The following is a 23,065-nucleotide window of genomic DNA, read 5'->3' as shown; positions in this document are numbered from 1 at the left end:
TCGTTGTGCAGCATTTTTTGCCACACTTTTTCCTTCCCACAGACTTCCCACTGAGGTGCCTTGATACAGCACTCTGGGAACAGCCTATTCGTTCAGAAATTTCTTTCTGTGTCTTACCCTCTCGCTTGAGGGTGTCAATGATGGCCTTCTGGACAGCAGTCAGGTCGGCAGATTGCGGTTTTGAGTAATGAACCAGGCTGGGAGTTTTTAAAAGCCTCAGGAATCTTTTGCAGGTGTTAATTAGTTAGTTGATTCAAATGATTAGGTTAATAGCTCGTTTAGAGAACCTTTTCATGATATGCTAATTTTTTGAGATAGGAATTTTGGGTTTTCATGAGCTGTGTGCCAAAATCATCAGTATTAAAAACAATAAAAGACCTGAAATTTTCAGTTGGTGTGCAATGAATCTAAAATATATGAAAGTTAAATTTTTATCATTACATTATGGAAAATAATGAACTTTTTCACAATATGCTAATTTTTTGAGAAGGACCTGTATTTATGTAATTCTCAAAACTTTTGGCCACGACTGTAGACAAAATTCTGAGTAAAGTGTAAACAATTAAAAAAATAAAGCTTACTAATATTTCCAGTCTAGATGTTTTATTTTTTAACCAGTCTATTGATGCTGTCAATGTACTGTAGTGTCTGGTTTCACCGAAGTTGTTTTTTCAGTATTAGTAAATTTTGACTACCTTTATATACATGGAATTTAATATATATATATATTGTATTTGTTTTGATATAAGTTTAAATGTAATGGGTTTTCAAATTATAGGCTAGCCTACATTATCTCCCCCAAGATCATTTGTGCATCAAAGAAATATTTTTTTTTCACAAATATTAAAATAGGTCTTGAACACTTATTTAACAGATTTCTGTATACTACACCAAAATGAGTTAACTAAAACGTAAAAATAAACGTAAACTGTTTCATGGAAGTTAATTTGTATTTATATATTTTCCATCATCTGCAAATACTAACTTGCTGGATAATACCAACTGAGATGTTCGAGAGGCACCTCTAATTTTACAACCTATAATTTACCATGGACAATATCTATGTAATTTACGTGCAACATATCAATGGTAAAGAGAAAAGAGGGAGGGGCGTATTTCGTAACACTGTCATTCATTGGCTGGGGCAGCTGACAATCAGCCGCAACGTACGCGTTTCCTGCGGGTGTCCGCTTACACTTTAAACCACGTGACCCTCTCTATATCAACACACGGACGCCATTAATATTAAAATCAGAGAGACGGAAAATCAGAGGTGAGTTCACACTGGGGTGATGTTAATCGGAGTATTTTAACATTGGTGTGTTTTAACGGCAAGCGTTTGCTGAGAGTTAATACAAACGCTTACGATTTAATTGCATTCTGTTATCCAGCGAGCTTTATTCTTGTTGTAGTTACGAAGTGTCCTGGCTAACAAAAACAAGGCCTAGACATCTGGCAGAGTGCTGGTTTATTAATGCGACTGACTCCTGGGATCACATGAAACCTAGAGCGTCTAGTTTAACGGGTCAGTGGCGCGTGTCATGAACATGCTCTTTTCTGAATGCATTGAGTTAAATCCGTCTGATTTATTGGAGCAAAAGCGTTTGTACAGGATAAATACTCATTGTTTACTTCCTCTGCGAGCCATTTGTTTTTTTGTACCTGCTTGTAACCCGAGAGCTGTGCTGAGCTAATGCAAATCACTGACAACGCACACGTTTGATATGCATCAGCTGTGGTTTACAGTCGAAATTTTGCTGTTTGTGTCCTGTCAAGTTCAACAGAAAGGACTTGGACACTGTGGCCTGGAGGCCAGAGAGACATTTATTAGGTCATTTGTTATTATCTAAAATTTGGACCATAAATGTAATCTCGAAACTATTTCAAAATAGTCAAAATTTGCACCCTTTTTCACTTAAAATATTTGAAGTACTAACTGATGCACATGGAATCAAGGAAGAGCACATATGTGCTGAACACATTTAGAAACCATAAGATGAGGAAGCTGCAGAGAGGCATTAACTTAAAATGTCTAATTTTATTAGTGTGCTGTTTTGTGATTTTTGTTGAGTGTACAAGCCTGGGTTTAACAAAATGTTCCAGCACTGGTTGCATAATCGGCAAACAAAGCCACAGGGTTTCACACGGGTGTTTTTGTTCTGCCCCTTGTTACATACACGCCCTGATGTTAATGTATTTCTCATTCTGTTTGCTTGTCATTCATCTTTGCAAAGAAACTTTGCAAATGTTTATCTATGAAAAATACCCTGAAAGAAAATGGATGCTTATTTCCTCAGTCATGTCTTTCGAAACCCATGAGTTTCTTACTTCTGTCAAACAGAAAAGGAGAAGTTCACTAGCCTGTCTTCGCATTTCATTTTCATAAAATGAATATGAAAAGTGGCCATGGCAAATTTTGGTCTCATCCTCAAACAAAGCTGTCATATATTCCAGATATTTTGGAGCCATAATGCAGAAGTTGTTAGTCTGTGCTGTTTTTGTTTTTGTTTTTTTGGTCTCGTCACTTTTGTTGTATGGAAGAGAGCAGCACAGATATTCAGAAGAAAGTTTAAAATGATGCAAGAGATGCAGCAAGCCACTTCATATGATATGATGCAATAAAATTGTTGCTTTATGCATCTAAAAACTTTGAGGCCTACTATATATATGTTCTCAACAACATTCTGTATCTAAACTAGTAATATTTCAAGTACAGGCTTAAGCCTGCAATAGCCCCTCTCTCATTTGCGCCTTTTCTGTCTGACACCTGACTGAAGCAGTGCTTTGGTGCCTTCAGGTTAAGTTTAGCAGTGTTCTCACTTGGCAAATGTGATTTGGAAAAAGTTTGACATACAGCAGAGAGCTTTCATTGCAGGAAGGGGCTATTTTGATCCTCTACTGTAGAGGGGTGGGTATTTATAGAGGACTTGATGAAGGGTGCTGTAGGAAGATGTTTACTGAGGGGAGGAAAGTGTGTTATGATATAAAACGACAGGTTGAGGTGGTCCATACTGTCTGTGTGTCAGTGCCAGTGGCTTTTGGATGCCAAGGGTTAGTGATTATTGGTAATGTCAGGCATTTAAGACATTTTCTTCAGTGCATTTCCTCTACACTTGATGGCTGTAAAACATAGTTCAGATTCACATTTTTGCCATTTTCATTTATACTTGTAGTATTTTGAAGGTTAAGTCATTGGGGAAAAAAGTAGACATTTACTCACCCTCATGATGTTTAAAATCTATGACTTTTCTTTTACGAAACGCAGGAGGATAAAGTTTCTTATTTAAGTGGAATCATTTGCCCAAAAATTAAAATGTCATTTACTCACCACCATGTCATTAAAGGGATACTCCACCCCAAAATACTTTTTTTTTTTTTTTTTTGGTCGTCATTAATCACTTACCCCCATGTCGTTCCAAACCCATAAAAGCTCTGTTCGCCTTCGGAACACAATTTAAGAAATTTTGAAATGAAAATCGTGAGGCCTGTGACTGTCCCATAGACTGCCAAGTAAATAAGTGTCAAGGTCCATAAAAGGTATGAAAGTCATCGTCAGAATACTCCATCTGCCATCAGACGTGCAATCTGGGTTATATGAAGTGACGGGAAAAAAACAATAACTTCATTTAATTTGTTTTCAACAGTCACCTCTGTGTCTCTCCATAGAGACACAGGTGGCACAGATGATACAGAAGAGCATACACAGCATACGGTGATATGGAGAGACACAGAGGAGACTGTTGACAAACTAATTAATTCTTTATTTTTTTTTTCTTTGCTTACAAAATGTGTTCCCTTCACTTCATATAACTCAGATTGCACGTCTGATGGCAGATGGAGTATTCTGAAGACGACTTTCATACCTGTTATGGACCTTGACACTGTTATTTACTTGGCAGTCTATGCGACAGTCACAGGCCTCCCGGTTTTCATCCAAAATATCTTTAACTGCGTTCCGAAGACAAACGGAGCTTTTACAAGTTTGTAATGACATGGGGATAAGTGCTTGATGACACAATTTTAATTTTGGGGTGGAGTATCCCTTTAAACCCATTAAATCCATAATTATATTATTTTTAAGTGATACATAATTGTTGTCCATCCATTGAAAGCCTGCAACCAAAATGTGCTCACTTAATAAAGTACATGGAGATTGTAGAACTAATCCAAATGAATTGAGCGGTGTAAGTCTTTTCAAAAGACCCAATCATTTTGAAGAACAGACATAATTTTGGTTTTTACTTATAGACATTGCTTAATGCACATCAACCATACCATTACCATATTTGATGTGTGCTCAATGCGTTGATCAGTGTTTATATGTAAATAAAAGCCTAAATTCAAATCTGTTCCTCAAATAAAGAGAGTGCTGTAAGCTATTTATTAATATTAAAAATATATTTTAATATATAAAAGCTTGACAAAAGGCTTACAGGCTTTGGGAGCATCATTTGTGTGAGTAAATGATGACAATGTTAATTTCTGCATGAACTTTAACTTTAAAAATGTGCTAATAGTTCTTTAACATAATTATGATGAATGGCGTCTGAAGGAGTAAGAAAGTAGGTCATACAGGTTTAGAACAATGCGACGGTGAGTACATGACACAATCATTCATTTTTTGGTGAACTATGTCTCTAAAACCATCATACTGCTGGAGGCTACTTGTAATGCTTGACTAAGGACACACCCTGAAACATCTCATTACCAGTCCTGTTTTTAAATGGAATTTAGCGGTGTTCTGTCATGGGTGTGCGGCTGTAACGTTGTGTGTGTGTCTCTCTGTCTCTCAGGGTGCAGTTTAGAGATGGATTCGAAGTCTCGTCGGTTTCCGTTTGCAGTCTCCAGCTCTTCCTCACTGTCATCATCCACCTCCCTCTCCTCCTCATCTTCAGCGCTCAGTGCGAGTCGGCTCTATGGCAGAGGGAGTGTCTTGGGAAGAGATCGCTTTAGCAGAGAAGCGTCCGTCAAATTAGACGCAGACTATCAGGTATTACAGTGATGCATTCATTTCCGCAGTGTTTGCATTCCACATCCACAGGTTTAGTGCATCTTAAGACTCTCATGGTAGAGGACTGCCATGTCTGAAATCGTTAGCCCCTTCTGTTCAACCCATCACTCAGAAATCCACATTATTTTTTTTCTATGTAACCCAGCATAGTTAAAGGACTGTTTGGGGTTCAGTACAGGTTTTGTAGCTCTGTCATCAGCATCTGTGGTTTAGTATTGATTACCTCAGAAAATATCTTTGACTCTTTCATTTAGAAATGGAAGCATGTGGGGCAATGATATGTATCCATAAGAAACCTAAGCATCGATATTAATTTTCCTGCCTCTGTCTTTATGAAGCCATTAGTTTTCTAAAAACTGTTTTTGGCAAAATTTGGATACACAGTTTGAAAAAACATTGCAAAATACAAAAATGTCACCTCAATTGTCTGTTCACAATAATCAGAACACGCATATATTTGAAAAATTGAATATTTTAAACCAGTAATGATACAGTCATGAAAAATAATGAAGTACATTTTTTTGAGCTTAATCAATACTGTAATTTTTATAACAAGCATATTTTAAATATAATGTGGTGTGTTTTTTTTTTTTTTTTTTTTTTTTTTTTTTTTTTTTAGTTGAATGAGAAAAATATTAATGAGACTTTTTTGACAAAATGGGTCATTGCTGGAAAAGATTCTGATTATTTTTGGACCAGTTATTGAGTAGGCTGGCTTTTTGCCTAATGTCAGTGTTGCCAGGTTTGTGTAAAAACTAAAATAGACAGATGGTCAAGCAAAAACAGTAGCCGGTAGCAAATCTCAAAATGCTGCTCTTGCACTCAGATGCATATTTTACAGTCACTTATGCATTATAGTTTCTGTTTTATACAGGTTATATAATTTGTGTAATATTTCAAACGTTTAACCCACACCAACAGTGTTGTTGTTGTTGTTTTTGTTTTTTTGTTTTGTTTTATCAGACTGAGATTTAATATTTAGTAAGCTAAGAGTTAATATGCAAACCCCCCCCCCCCCCCCCCACCAGAACTGTAGATTCATTTCAGAGTGTCAGCTACTGTTACATTCATTTTTTTTACCCATATTTAGTGAAAATTAGGTATTTGATTGCTTTATGCAATTACAGTTCTGTTATGCTGGGTCTCTGGGGGTTATCAATAATAATATTGATTTTAATATTTAGTGTTATTAAATGATTGTATAGTTTTATTTTATTTCATTATACAGTAAAATATTTACCCAGGGATTTCTTTCCTTTTTTCCTCTTTCTCTTCCTCTCATTTACTCTAAGTTGATTTTCTCCCCCCCCCTTCAGTCAGTAAAACTTCATGAAGATTCTCGATGCATGAGAGAGGCACTATGGAGATCAGTGTGCTATCTCTATTAGCATCTCATATTCCACACACTGCTGGGGCTCTGGAAAGGTCTTCATGTTACACTACTTTGGTTCACTGGGCTTTTTATAGTGCACACTAAAGTCCCCACTGGCCCTGGTGTATCTCGTCAACATGTCAAGGTCTCTTGTCTCGCTAGATAAAAATTACTGAAACTTCCAGTGTTGTTTTTGACTCCCAGAGTGTGTTTTTGAAGATCTAAGAACTTGGCTACATCTCTACATTAGTCAGTGTTGTGTTTTTGAGTGCACATTAGTCAGTGTTGAAGTGCACATTAAACAGCGTTAGCCACCATTCAGCTCCCATCAGTCATCTGTATAGTTTGCAACCGGGTGTTTTCTAAACATAACAAAGCAGCAACCACCCATATGCTTTTAGGAAGAAAGAAAACTATTTGCAGAGGCTTTGTGCTTGGGCTGTTAAGTCTGAATATTGGCCCATGTATCTCTTTAATGCTGATGTAGAACAAACAGTAGTTGAATGATGGAATCCATAATTGTTGCGTCTCTTCCTGTTCCCATGTTCTAAACGTTCACAGGTTGTGTGTTCATTTCTCATGTTTCTGTCTGTTCTAGAGCGCTCCAGTCTGCCGAGCTCGCCAAGAGGTTACAATTCAACTGAAAGTCGTCACTCCAACTGGAAGCTCTCTACTCCTGTCTCTCTGTCTTCGTCATCTTCCTGTGATCGAACCATGGACATGAATCTGCCAGTGTGGACCGAGGCAGACTTGTAAATATATTGTGTATAAAATGTTATATGTAAATTATATAAAGAGGTTTTATAATATAATAATAATAATAATATAATAATAATAATAAATTACATTAATTGCATAGTGTATATTTTTAAACCATAAGAAACTGTCTAATGCTACAGCATAGATATAAGATTGGATGTCCAATGTTCTTTAGTTTTATAAAGTAGCACAATTCATAATTGTGTATTAAGGATGACATTGTTGTGATGTTTTTCAGACATTGATATTTATGTAACAACGTTATCAAAAAAAAATCGGATTTGAAAGATCTTTGCAATGTGAACAGTCCAAGAATCTTGGAGTCCGTTTAGTAACCAACCCAGAAATGCATGACATCTGACTGCACCTGTTTGTGTGTTTGCATTTTAGACCGACTCTGAGAGAAGACCGGGAACATACTGTGGACTTCTTGGCACCATCCCAAGACAGCGAGTCTAAAACGAGCACAAACTTTCCTACACAAATAGAATAGCCACGCATATTATACATCCCCTTCAACATCTAAACCTGCCAGCTCTTACTCAACTTTCGGAAGTATGTCCACACAGTAACAAGTAGTTGCAAAAATATTGTGTTAAGTGTTAAAATGCTGTAGCTATAGTTAATTATTGGGTGTCCTGTATGGGTGTATGGTGGAATAACGCATTGATTCTCTGTGTTTAGATTCTTCATGGAAATCCTGCCATCAGTCCTTTATCTAGATCATCTTCGTCATCCTCCTCTTCATCTTCGACACTTTACCATCAGAGAGTCTTTGGGCCCGAGCAGAGATTTGGTAGAAAGAGAGCGGGAACATTCAGGGCACCGGAACTCACTGGGGCGAGTCTAGCAGTACCGCCTATGGGCTGAAATCTTCATTGTGTATTGTGCCACAACATCTATTCACATTTAGACCCAACTGTCCACTACCAGTGTGAACTGATGGGTGTTTTGAAGATGAAAATGCTGTATTTCGATTATATCCAAATTAATGTGGACATTTCAGCCCTTGTAACCTGGAAGACGAGTTTAAAAATCTCCTTAATCTAACACCTGATCACGCTTATTAGTAAAGACTGTGGTCTAATGGTCTCGGTTTCCAAACCCACACCCATTGGGTCCGAATGCATATTGTAGGCCATCATGGTACACTCTACATTTTCTTTTTGTGCTTCAGACCGTTCGGAGCGTGGTGTTACCTCCACCTAGGCACAAGGTGCTCGACCCAAAGAGAGCCAGTATCCCTACATCCCACAGAGAGAATGGTTCATCTAGCCACCGTATCCTCAGCCGAGATCCGACACACCTACTTCCCTTCCTCCTCTGCACAGCGCCCAGTTCCCACAGGCTAGACCTCAGATTACCAGTTGGTCCGTTCTCTCGCATGATACGACACGCTCCAGCTCTAGTTCCACCAGAACCCTCCGCCTCTGTCACAGCCTCATCCCAGCTCTCATCCTGGAGCTCCACCCCTTACGTGCCCCGCTTACTGGCTGTAACTCCAGCCACCGTCCTCTAGCCCACCCCACTCCCACTTCCTGCTCAGAATGGCGGTGACTCAGATGGCAGGCGAAACAAACCCGGCGTCTGCTATCCCGGCTTTTCTCCCGACGCTCTAGTCAGGAGTCTAACTCTCTACCGCCAGCTCTGCCTCTGATTCTCGGTCTATGACTACAAGTCCAGATGAAAGCCCCACCCTGAGTGTAGTCCCTCCTTTAGTCAGACGAGGAAATTTGGAAGCAGAGTTGAGGACCTCTGACCCTGTTCAGTCATTTTCATTCTTGCGCAGACGTGGACCATCTCTCGCTCCCGTCCAGGAGAGAAGCTGGTGTAGTAGAGCACGAACAAAGAATCGCTCAGATCTCCGACAGGCCTGTCCTGGCTGAACTGGAACCGCTGTACCCACTGTTCTCTCGTCGCAGGAGGCAAGGGCGTGGACGAAGCTCGCCCGCATGGACCTTCATCGTTCACCCCAATTCCCTCTTGGTGACCGTGATGGCCGTAAAAACACCTGACCGGAGCACGGATTGTGAAGATGATGACACGATGATGAAGATGAGTCCATCAGAGGGTGCCACAGCAGCAACCTCTACTGGATCCTCAGGTCTCTCTCTGCGTCACTACTGCAGGACGGAGCCCGCCCTAGCAGGATGGAGCCATGGCATGGGCAGGGTGAGAACAGCCCACTCTTCCGTATGCCTGAGAATATGATAATTGGTGTGGGGGCAGTGGGAGCAGAAGGGAGGAGTCAAACTGATGAGCAGGGTGGAAAAGACAAGCCCGCCCCACTCCAGAGACCCAGAGAGACTGCCGAAAGATTCAGGAGAGGTCAGAGGGCAATTTGTTTTTTGTTTTTTTTGTTTTTTTGTAATTTATTTATTATAGCACTACTAAAAGAACCCACAAGGGTTACCCACAGTGCTTTACATAAAAACAAACAACACCAAAACACCATCACACACACACATTGACCAATCTAACAATCACAAATAACCTACTATATAATTTAAGTAACATAAACTGCCACTCCAAAGTGAGTTGCTGCATTCATCAGTTTCTTAAAAATTGACAGCGATTAAGCAGATCTCATATGTAATGGAAACTCATTCCACAATCTCTGCCCCTATGTACTGCAAAAGCCCTATCGCCTTTTTGGTGATGAATTGTCCTAGGCACTACCAGAAGTTTAGTTTTCTGAGCGCAAAGCTCTAGGGGGGTTATAAGGCATCAAGAGGTTTCGGTTGAGGTACAAGGTTGCTTGGTTGTTTAATGATTATATACAAAAATTAAAAATCTTCTTAATTCTAAACAAACAGGGAGCCAGCACAAGTTGTTGCAAGTAACGGGGAAATAAGAATCTATTTCTTTACCCTTGATTAGAAGCCTCGCCGCCGCATTCGGAAATGATTGTAATCGAGCCAAGGATGTGGCAGAGATGCCTCGTACCAGCGAGTAAATCTAAAGAATGATGAGAACAAATGTAATGAAAAACTCATTTAGAAGTCAGCATTTGACAATTTTTTTTTTGATTTTTACTAACCATGCGCAAGATATAAAAGCCAAGCATAGTACCACCACAGAAAGAGTTATCTTCCATTTTTAAAATTATCATGCAGGTTCGAAAAACCTAAATCTCTAACGGATGTTTTAAAATATGGTGCCAATGGGATTTAAATTTAAAAGTGATTTAAATAGAATATTTGGGCTGGGCTCAAAAAACAATAACTCAGTCTTTCTTAATTTAGCATTAAAAAAAAGTTTGTATCCAATTGTTTTTATATCGTTTAAACACTGCTAAATAAGGGAGTCAAGAGATTTCATTAGGGTGTTTAGTGGCAAGTAGTATGAATTAGTATCATCCCCCGGCCAACGAACAAAGGAATGATACCTCCATGCTATAAAAAAAAAAAAAAAGCTACCTGAAGGGAGCAGATATAAGTAAATACCGTGTAGAGAAGAAAGAATTGATCCCTGTGGGGACCCCCCCCAATGGAAGCAATCTTTCTAGAGATTGAATCTATATACTTAATTGAGAAATACCTTGTCACTTAGAAAAGATCAAAACCATTTCAAGACCATACCTTTCAGGCCTACCGTAGTCTCAGCCTCAGACTGTTGGGACTGATACGTCTGATGCATATGGGACACTAAAAGTGGAACAACACACTTCAGGAGTGTCAAAAGTCATCATCGGATGGCTTGAATTCCTACAGGATTTCCACAGAGACGTGCGTGTCGCGTTCTTTAACGTTTTGCCTGGAAACAAAGATACCGTGGCGCCAAACTCCTCACGAAGAAGAAAAAGCCATAGTGTTTACAACGAACGAGACGAAGCACTTAGCAGGATCAACTCAAACGCTGGATTTTCAAAAGTAATGTGAAATATTTTAAAGTTTGCTGCATAGAATCTTTAAAATATGTCAGATGTTGTTCGGGTGGGTTACCCCCCCCTCTCTTCCTTCTTATCGGTCTGTTATTGTGGCGCGACATTTCCACGCCTTTGAAAAGTGACGATGAAACGAAACAAAACTGTGATGGTATTTGTTTGACAAGTCGGTCAAAAACGGCCTCATGGGGGGTGGGCCTTGGCCAAATGAATGAAAGTGCCCATGAATTGCAGGACCTTTCCAGATTTCAAGGCGAGAGGATGACGTTTCATGATCTACCCTATGTCAAAAGCCGCACTAAAGATTCAATAAGTACTAAAATAATAATCTCCCTTATCTAGTGCTAAAAAGATGATGTTGACAAACTTTCAATACTGTCGACTCTGTACTGTGAGCCACCTTAAACCCAGATTGAAACTTTTCTAAAATAAAGTTTGAATTTAAAAAATACAAGTAATTGCTGGCAAAAACAAACAAAAGAATTGATACAAAAGGTCTTATACTGTGACGATAGGTATTATAGTTGGGATCTCTTATCTCATCGACGGGGCCCAAATTATTGGCCTAGGTTTAAGCAGCAGAGGTGACACAACAGCATACTTAAAATCTAATGGGACACGCACGAACATGTACACAGACTTTTGTTATATCAAGTGTGCATTAAAGATCCGGCGATACACCAGTCGAAAGCCTGCTTTATCACGACTAGGCCATCATACTACCTTTCCACAAAGTAGGTTCAGGTTTGTACAATCTCTTTGTAATATAGGATGTAGGTAATAGACTGGAACTCGCTCCCCACTCTGCCACTAATAGGCAGGGTGAATAGGATGGGTCCATTACCAAACGTCAGAATCTGGAGTGTGTGCTGGTCAAAAGTTGAGAATTTCCATCAAGAATTCTGGTTGCCATATTATTCAATGGATTTATAACCTGCATTTATAATAGAGGAACAATAATTTCAGGTTACTGGCTAAGCCTAATAATATTAAAAAGGAAAGGTTTATTGTCCACGTTTCACCAACACTCTAATCCGCGACCAATTGTACCAGGAACATGTTTTTTTCAGGAAACTATCAAATACCACTGCCTCCTTGTTTCTTTTATTAAAACAATAATAATAGCCGCAGAGAAATGTACTTTAGTTCAGGGGAGTGTTTGTGTGTGTATATGTTGTGTGTGTGTGTATATATATATATATATATATATATAGTGGTGGGCATAGATTAATGTTAATCTAGATAATACTCACTATAATCTTGGAATTAATCTAGATTAAAGGGCTCATTGAATTCTGACCACGAAGGCATTCAATTATGTTTCAATAAAGATGTACTTGTTAGTACTGAAAGAGCTGTGCTGCACTCAAACATAGTAGTTTGATGACGACTCTTCCCCTGCGCTACATGGTTGGTGCCGGCATCTATCCGCATTAGCTAAAGGGAGCTTTGCGTTTGAGGTGGTACTTGAGACTGGAAGAAAACTCCTACAGTAAAACTAATTCCGCATTGCACAAGTTGGCAAACAACCTTACGCCTGTTTCACAGATACTCCGCCTGCAGTGCGTATGCGTGCACTCGCAGTTGTGGTCCTTAATTATTTTTTACGCACCCATGTTAACGGATTCCAGCGTTCACGCAGTTGTGGTCCGTCAGTGAGGTTCCAGGAAGCGGTGCCTGTCTGCAGCAGTGTACCGAGTACTATTTGTGCTGTGCTGCATGCGCTGATTAAAATGGACAGCGCATTGTTCGCGGTAAAAATTAACATGGATTGACACCCGGACGGAAAATGCATTAATTTCGACAATAAAATGACATCTACACTAATTAAAGGCTTCTGTGTTATACACGCAAACACATGGGTTTTTGGCTAGATTTAAAAACAAGAAAAAGAAAACCCTTTAGATAAAACGAAGGCAACATTATATAGGGCCTATGCACTTTTATGGAAGCAGACAAAAGTTCATTAAGAATCCGTGCGATTGCTGTAATAAAGATTTAAATGCAAAAGGCACGAGAGTCGACTGTTCGGTCAGTGGTGCTTTAATTAAATATTTGGGATTATCCAACAAGAAAAAAGTAGGCAAATGTTGTGTTTAAATGTTTTGCCGCTTGCTTGAGCAAGCCCTTATTATACAAACCCTAGAACTCAAATGCATGTATGAGTGTTGTTTATATTTATTAAGTTTAAACCTTAGGTCTATGAGCTATAGCGGAAAGATTGTTACTGCGATTAAGTAAAATTTTTTTTTTTTTTTTTTTTTTTTTTTTTTTTTTTTTATTTTTTACATGGTTTGAAATATAGAAATAATGAACAAATGTTGTGTTTGTGGGACTAAACAAGCCGCCGACGATCAGATAACGGAGCCGTTCAAAACGCATCCTGTGTGAAAGCACCACCATGAGTCCGTGCTGCTTCTGACCCACACACGTAACGCACACGGCTGGAATACGCCTGACTGACAGTGCATGTGATGTACCGGAGTATGTGTGTGTGAAACACAGGCGGAAGTCTTGTCGAGGTTTTTTTAGGAAGATGACGCCTAATTTCACAGTAGGCCCCCATACACCATCCAGGTTCGAAGACTCGTTCTCGCCCGCTCCCTACAGTGCATATTCGTCTAGGTATACATCCGCGCTGAAACATCATCCGGTGGTGTGGACTTATTTGAAGTTGACATGTCATAGCTTCGCGTAGTGTAGACCCCCAGCACTCCCAATCCCAACTTTGAGAACTAGCTTGTACACTTAACGGCACCGATTTATTTTTTTTTTTATCAGCGCGCTGTTAAGAGTCTCACGTTAACCGCAGCAATTAAGATAAACGCCCGATAAACGGCACTCACCACGGAGGGATATAATATATATATTTCACTATTATATATATCGCACACAGCCTACCCACACCTTAATAGAAATCTAAATACATAAATTGCTGTGTTACTTTTTCATTTACAACATATAGATAAATTAAATAAAGACAAAGATTACCCTGTTCCAGATTTACCCAAAACAAATTATATTTTATGTTTAACTCGGTTTAAAGATCCCCACTTACATTCAGCGAAAATCGGAGCCAGTGGCAAATGTCAGGACCACCGCCCTTAGCCCGAGGTTGAGACTGCTCTAGTCGCGGTTACACGTATGAGTACGGAGCTCCCGCTTGATAGCTCTCCGAAATGCGGGCCGAAACACCATTTTTAAATACCGGTTCTGTCTTATAATATAAACCGCAGATTTGAGTTTTAAACAAACCACTACATTCTCGCCTGAAATACTTTTAAAACTACATTTCATGACACAATAACAGTAATATTGAAAATTACTCTCGAATAAAAGGTGGATGAAATCACAATGCTGCTTGAACTCAACCAATTTTGAGCATGTTTAGCGCCCAAGTCCCACCCCCAAAAGTTCCGGACCTTTGAAAATAGTACTAACCTCATGAGCAGGGGACTTTTTGAGGGGCATTGAGGTTTACCCAGAACTTTATTTAGATCCTGGTTCACTGCGGTAGAAACAGACAGAGTACCAGCCCCATAGTTCCTGGGTAAAGTTCCAGCGGTGGAAGTGTGGAAACGCCGCTTATTTTTTTGCTTCCAATTACAGCTTTTTGGAACTTGAATAAAGAATCTCTCTAGCGCTTCATAATAATGACAGTGAAGTTTATTTTTGTATTTTTTTTTTCACATCTCTCCACTGTCTACACTCTTCTGAGGGGAGCGAGGTAGATTCAGTTAAGCAGGGATTTCCTTTTGTTTTTGCTAACTTAATCTTAGTGGGGAACAATACAGTTTTATGTGTCAACACAGGTTGACCTTCGCAAAGTCCAATGCTCATCTACGCCTAGGTGTAACCGTGGAAGATTCAAGCATCAGGGGCATTTTTGAACAGCAGGAGAGAAACTCAACATTTGTTTTTTTACTTATTTTCCTTGACCAGCACAATGACTTGTCCAAGATGAAACAGGTGGAATATCAATGCAAGTCTTAAAAATAACTGGCGTATGATCTGAAATTGTCACCACAGGACCTCTACATTCTTCATTTACAGATTGAGTTAACAAGAAATCTAACAAATGGCCAATTCATGAGTGGGACTATTTACCTATCGCACCAAATCAAACGATTCAATCGGAATTTATAACATTCATAACGAAAGAGTATCCTTTTCCACAGTATATATGCACATTTAAAATTTTCCAAGAAAGAGATACTTTGTGGACAATTCATTCAAAAGGTCAGAAAATTCCTTGACAAACACGACGTTAGGTTTGGAGGCTTTTGGTCCCATTCAGAAGTGGTGACAGGAATACTTTTTATTGTGTATATAGTCATTAATCCCCCGCCCCCACGACCCCAGTGGGGCAAGGAGAGTTGTAAACTATATATCCCTTGGGCAGAAGTTCAAAATCGGTGAAGAATCTCCTAACCGTAAGCCAGGTTTCCTGATACTGGAAAACGTCCAATTTATTCATCCCAATAAAACATGTTCAGGATGTGAAGGTTTTATTTCCCAATGAACGAGTGTTGTACTGACGCAAATTGGCGTTTGTATTAGTCCTTTATGGAGGGTTCCACGCGGTAGAAACAACGAAGGCGCCACAAAAACTGACTGCAGAGAATGAATTTGCATGTTGAATAAGCCTGTTTCCAGGAAAAGGTTTTTTTCCTTTTCTGTTTTCTGCAGCAACTCTGTGGAGCTTATAATATAAAACACTATTTGAATTTGTATTGTAAAAATTTAGAATTACTGACAAGTGGCATTCATCAAAAATGAGATTATGTGGCATTAACATTAGTTCTGCATTATGATTATTTAACGTGAATAATGAAAATTTGAAATTTAGCAACAACTTAATTGTTTTTTTTATAGCAGTTTTTATAAATGTGTATTTTCAAGCAGTGAATTTTTTTGACCGCAAATATCCAGTTTTTTTTGAAAAATACTCGCAAGTTTAAGATGAAGAGGAAACCGGAAACCTCAAATTTCAATATTCTAAAATTCAATATGCAAAAATTTCAGTCGTCCAGAAAGTAGGTCAGAGGTAATCCAAAGGGAAGAGCAGGTGATATCTGAAAAGTCAAATGAAACATTTTGGCCAATTAGTTTTCTGGCGTTCAGATGCCGGTTGATCTACCTGATCATGAATCGCCCAGTGGTATCCTGGGTGATTCTTTAAACATTTTTGGTGATTTATATTTAGGCCTATATCGTTGGAGTTTAGCATTCTCCAGCATGTGAAACATTTATTTAAGCGGTCTATGCGGTGTTGTTTTAAAGGCGATTATGTGGTAGGAAAGTGTTATGCTTTTGTCACACAGACAGAGACCCAGGCCCTGTTTCGGGCAAAAAGCAAAAAAAGACAGTACGAGCCCAGTGATTATAATCAGCGATAATTTTCTAACACTGGATGCAGCGCAACACCATTGTCCTATATGGATGTGGACTGATTGATCAGCGACAAAACGGCCGTGTGCAAACAAGCTCGAACCACATCCGAAATCTAGAACAGGGAACTCCGTGCTCGTTTGCTGTTGGGAATTTTGCATTCGGTTCCCTAGTGGGTGAAGACAGTTATTGCTTAAAATAAGTAAAAAAAAAATAAAAAAAGTGGACTGTTGCCTGGACAGCATAGTCTTGGGACCCACTACTCAGGGAATTCCATGACTCTGCAATTTAAACCATTGTTTCCAACATGTGTGCACACACCAGACCGTTCCGATTTTTCCGCCCCCTTGCGCGCACCACACAGCACTGAAACACCACACACCCAGGAAGCAGTGGGCAGCCATGTTTGCTGCGGCGGCACGGGGGAAGCAATTAGGAGTTCAGATGGCCTTGCTAAAGGGGACCTCCAGTCAGTTGGTAGTGCCGGCCCCGAGACTCGAAACCCACAACACTTAGGGGTAAGTTTGAGTCCAAACTCTTAACACTATAAGGCCACGACTCTACCAAGGGAAGTCATGTTCCTTGGCGGCCATCTTGGAACACACACTTCTTTACTGCGCTGTGACAAGTGCAGCTCCTAATCTCTGTGAAAATGGGAGGAAAATCAATTCTCCCAAAACTGTTCACTAAGCTGTAAGATTAAATTTTCATATTTGACAATACAAGGAGTGAAAATACTGAACAAATGTATCATAACATGTTTATTTTGATACGGAAATAGCGTTTTTAAAAAAGAGAGCTTATTCTTTCATGATAGTAGATCAGCCAGTGCGTCTTATGCGCATAGTCCTAACCGCACATCACCAGAGCTCATTACGGTTTCTATAGTCTACCTGGCTTTACTAACGGCAGCTGCGAGTGATGCAACTGACGTTATCCGATACCCGTAGCCGAGCGGGCTATATGTGCCGGACGAAGGTGGGGCTTTGTTAGAGTGTGAGCGGGGCCATATTGAGTGTTGGCATTTTTCACCCATTCAAAACTATGAGTGAAGACGTTATAATAAGGTTCTTGTGCTGTCTCTTGGCGCGACGCGATTCACTGCTCACGTCCTGGTCTAGAAGACACCTGGGTATAAGCGTCACTACATAACTGTTTTCGGGAGCAGCTTTTGTGAAGCCAGTTTCACATCTAAGCGCTGTGTGAAATACAGACTGAATAGCAAACTCAACAAACACCGACTCACTGCTGAGCATATAATGTGCAAAACTACAGCTCTCAGCTTTTATATAAAGAAAGCCAGTGTCGTGTCGACTCTAGTAAAGTTTTGATGATGAGTGGTTGTTAGTCAAAGTAACGACTATTATAGTGACATACAGGAACATCATACATTAGGCGTGGCATTGTGTCTATTATTACTGATTTTTGATGAGCAGTTTGTCTGAGGTTTTTATTTTTTATTTTTTTACTATGTTCATATCGACATTCAGAAGTATATATATACGCACTGAAAATTGAGAAATGTTATCATGATATAAATTCTGGTTTGTATCCTCCTAGCACTAAGTAAAGGTATAGTTACAGTATCAGACCAAGGTGCAGTTTTCAATAACTCTGTAGGCGACGTATGACATTTTCCCCGCAGAAGTCGCTTTTAATCGAGCCAGCTTTCTGTTGGTCAGTGCAACTGTCCCCAGGCAACAGTCCATTGCTAAAATCGTGTGTGGGGAAATCTTTTGCCATCGCACATAATACCCCAGGCGTGTACGATTAAAAGAACGACACGCTAACAATGATTAAATGTGAAACGCGTTTTTTTTAACTCCCAATTTTCTTGTTTATGGTAATTTTAAGGATTACAATTGTAAGAATAGAATTAACACTGGGATTTTCAGTAGCGTGTACATTGAGTTTTAAACCGTTTTTAATAATGGATATTCAGCACCAGCAAAACAATTGAGTGCATCTTGTCACAACACAAAAAACTGGTTGTAGTTGCGAAAACCATGTCGGATTGGAATGGTCAGGTTTGAAGCTAGGGCTGGGCGATATATCGCATTCGCAGATGTTCATCAGTAAAGCCGGTTCCCTGATATAACGCAAATCACCCCACCTGCTTTCAAATGGAGCAACATTTAATTAGGACAGAGCCGTAGTTCACTGACAAGCTACGCAATATCGCGTTCATTATGTGAAGGCGATTCAATCTGCGATAAAGAACGCGATATTGCGTTAGTATTGGGTCAGTGATTCTATGGCTCTGTATATCTAAAATGCCGCTTCATTTGAAAGAAGGTGATGCGTGATTTAGCGGTAATCAGGGAACCGGCTCGTGACTGACGAAACTATGCAGCGTCAACAATCTTATGCGATATATTGCCCAGCCCTATTTGAAGCGACATTTAGTTTGATGTATTCAGACCAAGAAAAAAAGTTAAATCTTCGTTCGTGCTTGTGGGTGCGGTGTTGTGGGTCTTTTTTGTGTGTGTGTGTGTGTGTCCTGGTGCACGGTGGTGTGGGTGTTACACGTCACCTATTACTGCCCACAAGCACCCGGTTTTTTTTTTTTTTTTCTTTATTTTTATTTTTTTATATCTCCACTTGACCGTCGTTTGCCTGTAAGCTTGATTTGTGGCCCATCAAACTACAGTTTATGTGGTTCGTGTGCAGACGAGCACTTAAGTGAAAACACTCTCTTTTTTTGGATTGCACTTTATAAACTGATGAATCACGACCCACAGCTGTTTTTCTCATCACACAGTTATTTATAGGCTGTGTCACACAGGGTTTCCATTCCTGTTCCTGAAGGGCCTCCTTCCAGCAAAGTTTTAGCTTCATTCTGCTTCTACACACCTGCTTGAAAGTTTTCTAGTAATCCTTAAGATCCCGATTGGCTGCTTCAGTTAGATGTGGTCAAGTCGAAAATGGGTCTAAATTCTGAAATGATTGGGCACTGTAGTGTACTCATAGGAACAAATGTTCATAACTTAATTTGCTAATTGTAAACCGCACCTTTTCCGTACTTTTAGCTTGCTGTGGAGGATCTCTGATGAGGTATGAAGGTGAATCTTGTGCCGAATCTGTCAGATGGGGGAGCAGTTCGAGTTCCAACCCTCTTCATCGGAGCCCCTGCAATGTGCCACCGGCAGCCTGCAATATGTGCAACCAGGACTGCATTAAGAAATGGCTCGCGCCTCCAAAAATCAGCTCTGGTGATGGATAGTCTTTTCCTGAGGGGCAGGAGTAAATTAGGTGTTTTTATATATTAGTGTAGATTCATTTGTATTGATTTGTGCCACTGAGAAAGGAAACTGACTTTCCAGTTTTCAGTCTGACAAGGCGGGATTTGGGGGTTCATTTCCTGCAGTATCAGGACTACTGATGCAATAACACCAGTGGTGAAGGCAGACGGATTAAAAAGCACACGTTTGAAATGTATAAGTCCATGAAGAATCTCATTGTTACCTGTCTATTATGAACTTGTTCTAAAGAAAATTATATTAGACATTGAGGAAGGAGGCTGCCAAGCCATTATGGAAGAATGCTGTGGCAGTGCATTGTAGAGTTCAGACATGACTACCCATAATTATGTACCAAAGTACTTCTACTTTGAGAATACTATGGGTTTCTAACCCTTGTCCCAAGGAGCCAACATTGGTAATTAACAAGGTCCAGATAAAACTGGGTTCAATGACTTGTTGAGGGGCTTACATTGCTAATAAAGATGATGAATGCAGCTACTTTTTCATTCATCATTGAGTACGTGTGCAACTTTCGTTCACAGGTTCTAACTTGGGACTCCATCACTACATTGTGGAAACTTTGTAAGGATATAACACTGCACTGTGAACATTAGAGAACTTGGACATCAATGAGCTCTACAGATCTTCATGAAAGGGTTAAGGTGTGTCAACCCAAAAATATGTATACAAGTAAAAGGCACATTGTTTTTCAAGATTTCCCTTATTTTTAAGGTCAGAACATACTATTGCCTGTGTACACAATATGGTGTTGTGGGTTATGGTTTTTAAAGAGTATTTCAGGAGGAGGAACAAAAGAATTTTGTTACATGGAATGTAAGGCCCGTTCACAACTAAAAACGCAGCAGGCTGATACTTTCCTTTTAAAAACCCCCCCTCCCCACTTTTCACCAAAGAAGAAAAAGGAAAGTCAAAAACAGGACTTTTCCAAAAAGATTTTTGTATTTTGCTAGTGGTGGTTATTCAAACAATGCTGAATACAAGCAGGTTCAGAGGCACAGAAAATCCGTGTTGGATTCTTCCTCTTGCTATTCACTGGTCGCTTAAGCAAAATGCTCGTTTTCAATAAAGCAAGCACCAAAGTAAACCAATCGTTTTAATTGCCTAACTTGTTAATCTTGCAATTTTTTTCCTTCTAAAGGAAATTGCATGATACTAAAAACTCGCAATTTACGACGAGGGGACAAAACCTCAATTTGCACAGGATTTAAAACAAAAAAAAAAAAAATATCAATTTCTGGACCTTTTACCCCCTTCAAATATTGCAAAAGGTCTGAAAAATCTCAACTCAAATGTTAGTTGATTTTATAAAATGCAGGTAGTTTTGGAGTCAAGTATCGCAGTATCCCCCACCCCCCCCTTTAGGCATTTGGAACATATAAAAAACTTCACACTTGTGAGTTTATATTCTCTAAATTTTTAAAGAGACAACAATGTCAGAATTGCCGAGAAACTCGCAAAATGCAAAGGGTATAAAAGTCAAGAATTGTCACGGGAATTATTATTTTTTTTTTTAATTCAGTGGAAAAAAATGGGCTTTTTTTTGGGGCTTTCAATTGAAACCCCTCTCGCGTTTAAAAAAAAATAAAAAAAAAAAAACACACAAACAAACTGACAAGCATGTCAGCGTTTTATTTTTCCATGATTCAAGATGCATTTTCGTACTCCATTTAAATGAAAATGTTTAATGTCACCCTGGCGTTTGTTCTTGGCGGTAAAACAGAATACTAAGAGTTCATTCACAAATGCACTTCTTTCCGCATTTAAAATTATGTGAGACACCACCCGGGTTCAAGGAAATGAGGTGGGGAAAATGCAATATGCCTAATTAGTTTCAGTTCATCTTTTTAACTTGAGGCTTTCCACCATCTGTCTAGGCAACCATTTATATAGAACAAAACAAATAAGTCAGAAAACTAGTATGTGATGCTTAGAATCCCATTGTGTTGATTGGGGCTCCTTTAATGAGTTCTGTGGAATAAGGCAACAAACATTCAAAACGACTTTAAGCCCAAGGTCATGTCACATCCTAGCAGTTTAAATTAATTATATTTATCTTTTAGTTTCATTATTTGTGTTTGCTTCCTCCGTCGGAGTATGAGTTCATCAAGACTGTGGGCTGTATCTGGTGGTGCTCCTGCACCTGTGTGAAAGCAGAGGTTTTCTGATGTCCTTGGGTGCAGGTTAAATGATTTGCTGGTGTAAGGACTTCTAGGATCTTCATGCTTTGCTTTTGTGCAATTGTTCCTTTAGTTCATGTCCCAAGTTCAGTTGGCATTGGACCTCGTGTGGTTGCGGTCACTCAAATATGAAAGTGTTCATTATTAAGCTGTTGTGATTGGAAAATCAAACAACAAACGTTCACTCCTCTCTTCTCGGCTGAAGTTTTTTCAAACTTGGCTGAGAGAGAAAACTCTACACGAACGAACGATGGGGACAGCAATCGTGAGAAGTCGAGTTTAGTTATGAAAATTACTTTTTTCCTATTTTTATTTTGTTATATTTTGGTATGATACTTTTGCCACCGTCATAAATCCCCTAAAATCTTGGTCAGTTTTCATGTATATTAAATCTTAATATAATTGATATTCAACTTATTTTAAATGCATGGGTAAGTATAGATGATAACCTCCTAGTGTTGTTTTGGTGGATTGAAGTTACTTTAACAAGCAAAAATGTGCATTTATTAAAAAAAAACAAAAAAAAAAAACAAAAAAATGGAATAAAAAAAGGGTTTAAAAAGTGAAAACAAAAAAATGTTTAAAAGAATTTATGTGCATGGCATTTTTTTTTATAACATCTATGATATTTATTGAAAAAACTGGACATAGGTGAGTAATATTGGCTGGTGGAGCCCATTAAGAAGGGAAAAACACAGTGTCTCCTTGGTGTAAAAAAACATGTTTGCTGTTTAATTTCACACAAGAAGGTTGGCATTCTGGCTTCTTTTTTTCTTTTTTTTTTTTTTTTTTCTCCCTCCGTCCCCTTTCTTGTTATTAATGTTTCTGCATATCTTCTTATGTTTTGCGACTCAAGGGGTCATACGCAGAAGAAATCTGATGAAGATGCGGTTGGAGGGACAGCAGACCATCCATCGGACTTCTGTGACTTTGGAGGATGATGATGAAGGGAGGAGGATGGTTAAATGTGGTTGGGGCAAGGGGTGGGAAAGGGGCGTGGGTCTTAGCAGTCTGGTCTCCCAATCTCCTCCCACTGTGTTCATTGGGGGGACCCCTGCCCTCCTCCTGCTTGGAAAGTGACTATAAGCCAATGTTGATCGGCAAGTTGTTAACCACTTGTTCTTAAGGCCCTAGTCACCAGGCTTTCACAGATGGCAGATAATTTTAACAAAATTTGATGGGAAGGGTGGTTCTGTATGATTTCAA

The 23,065-nt window shown here is 39.3% G+C and overlaps 1 pseudogene; it reads left to right on the top strand.

Moving 5' to 3' along the window:
* The first annotated feature begins 1,279 nt into the window (after positions 1-1,279).
* LOC122137598 lies at positions 1,280-19,599 on the top strand (annotated as a pseudogene).
* The last annotated feature ends 3,466 nt before the right edge of the window (positions 19,600-23,065 follow it).

This window comes from Cyprinus carpio, chromosome B6 (genome assembly GCF_018340385.1).
Source record: "Cyprinus carpio isolate SPL01 chromosome B6, ASM1834038v1, whole genome shotgun sequence".
NCBI lineage: Eukaryota > Metazoa > Chordata > Actinopteri > Cypriniformes > Cyprinidae > Cyprinus > Cyprinus carpio.
The sequence above is the reverse complement of the archived record's forward strand: the minus strand, read 5'-3'. Positions and strand labels throughout refer to the sequence as shown.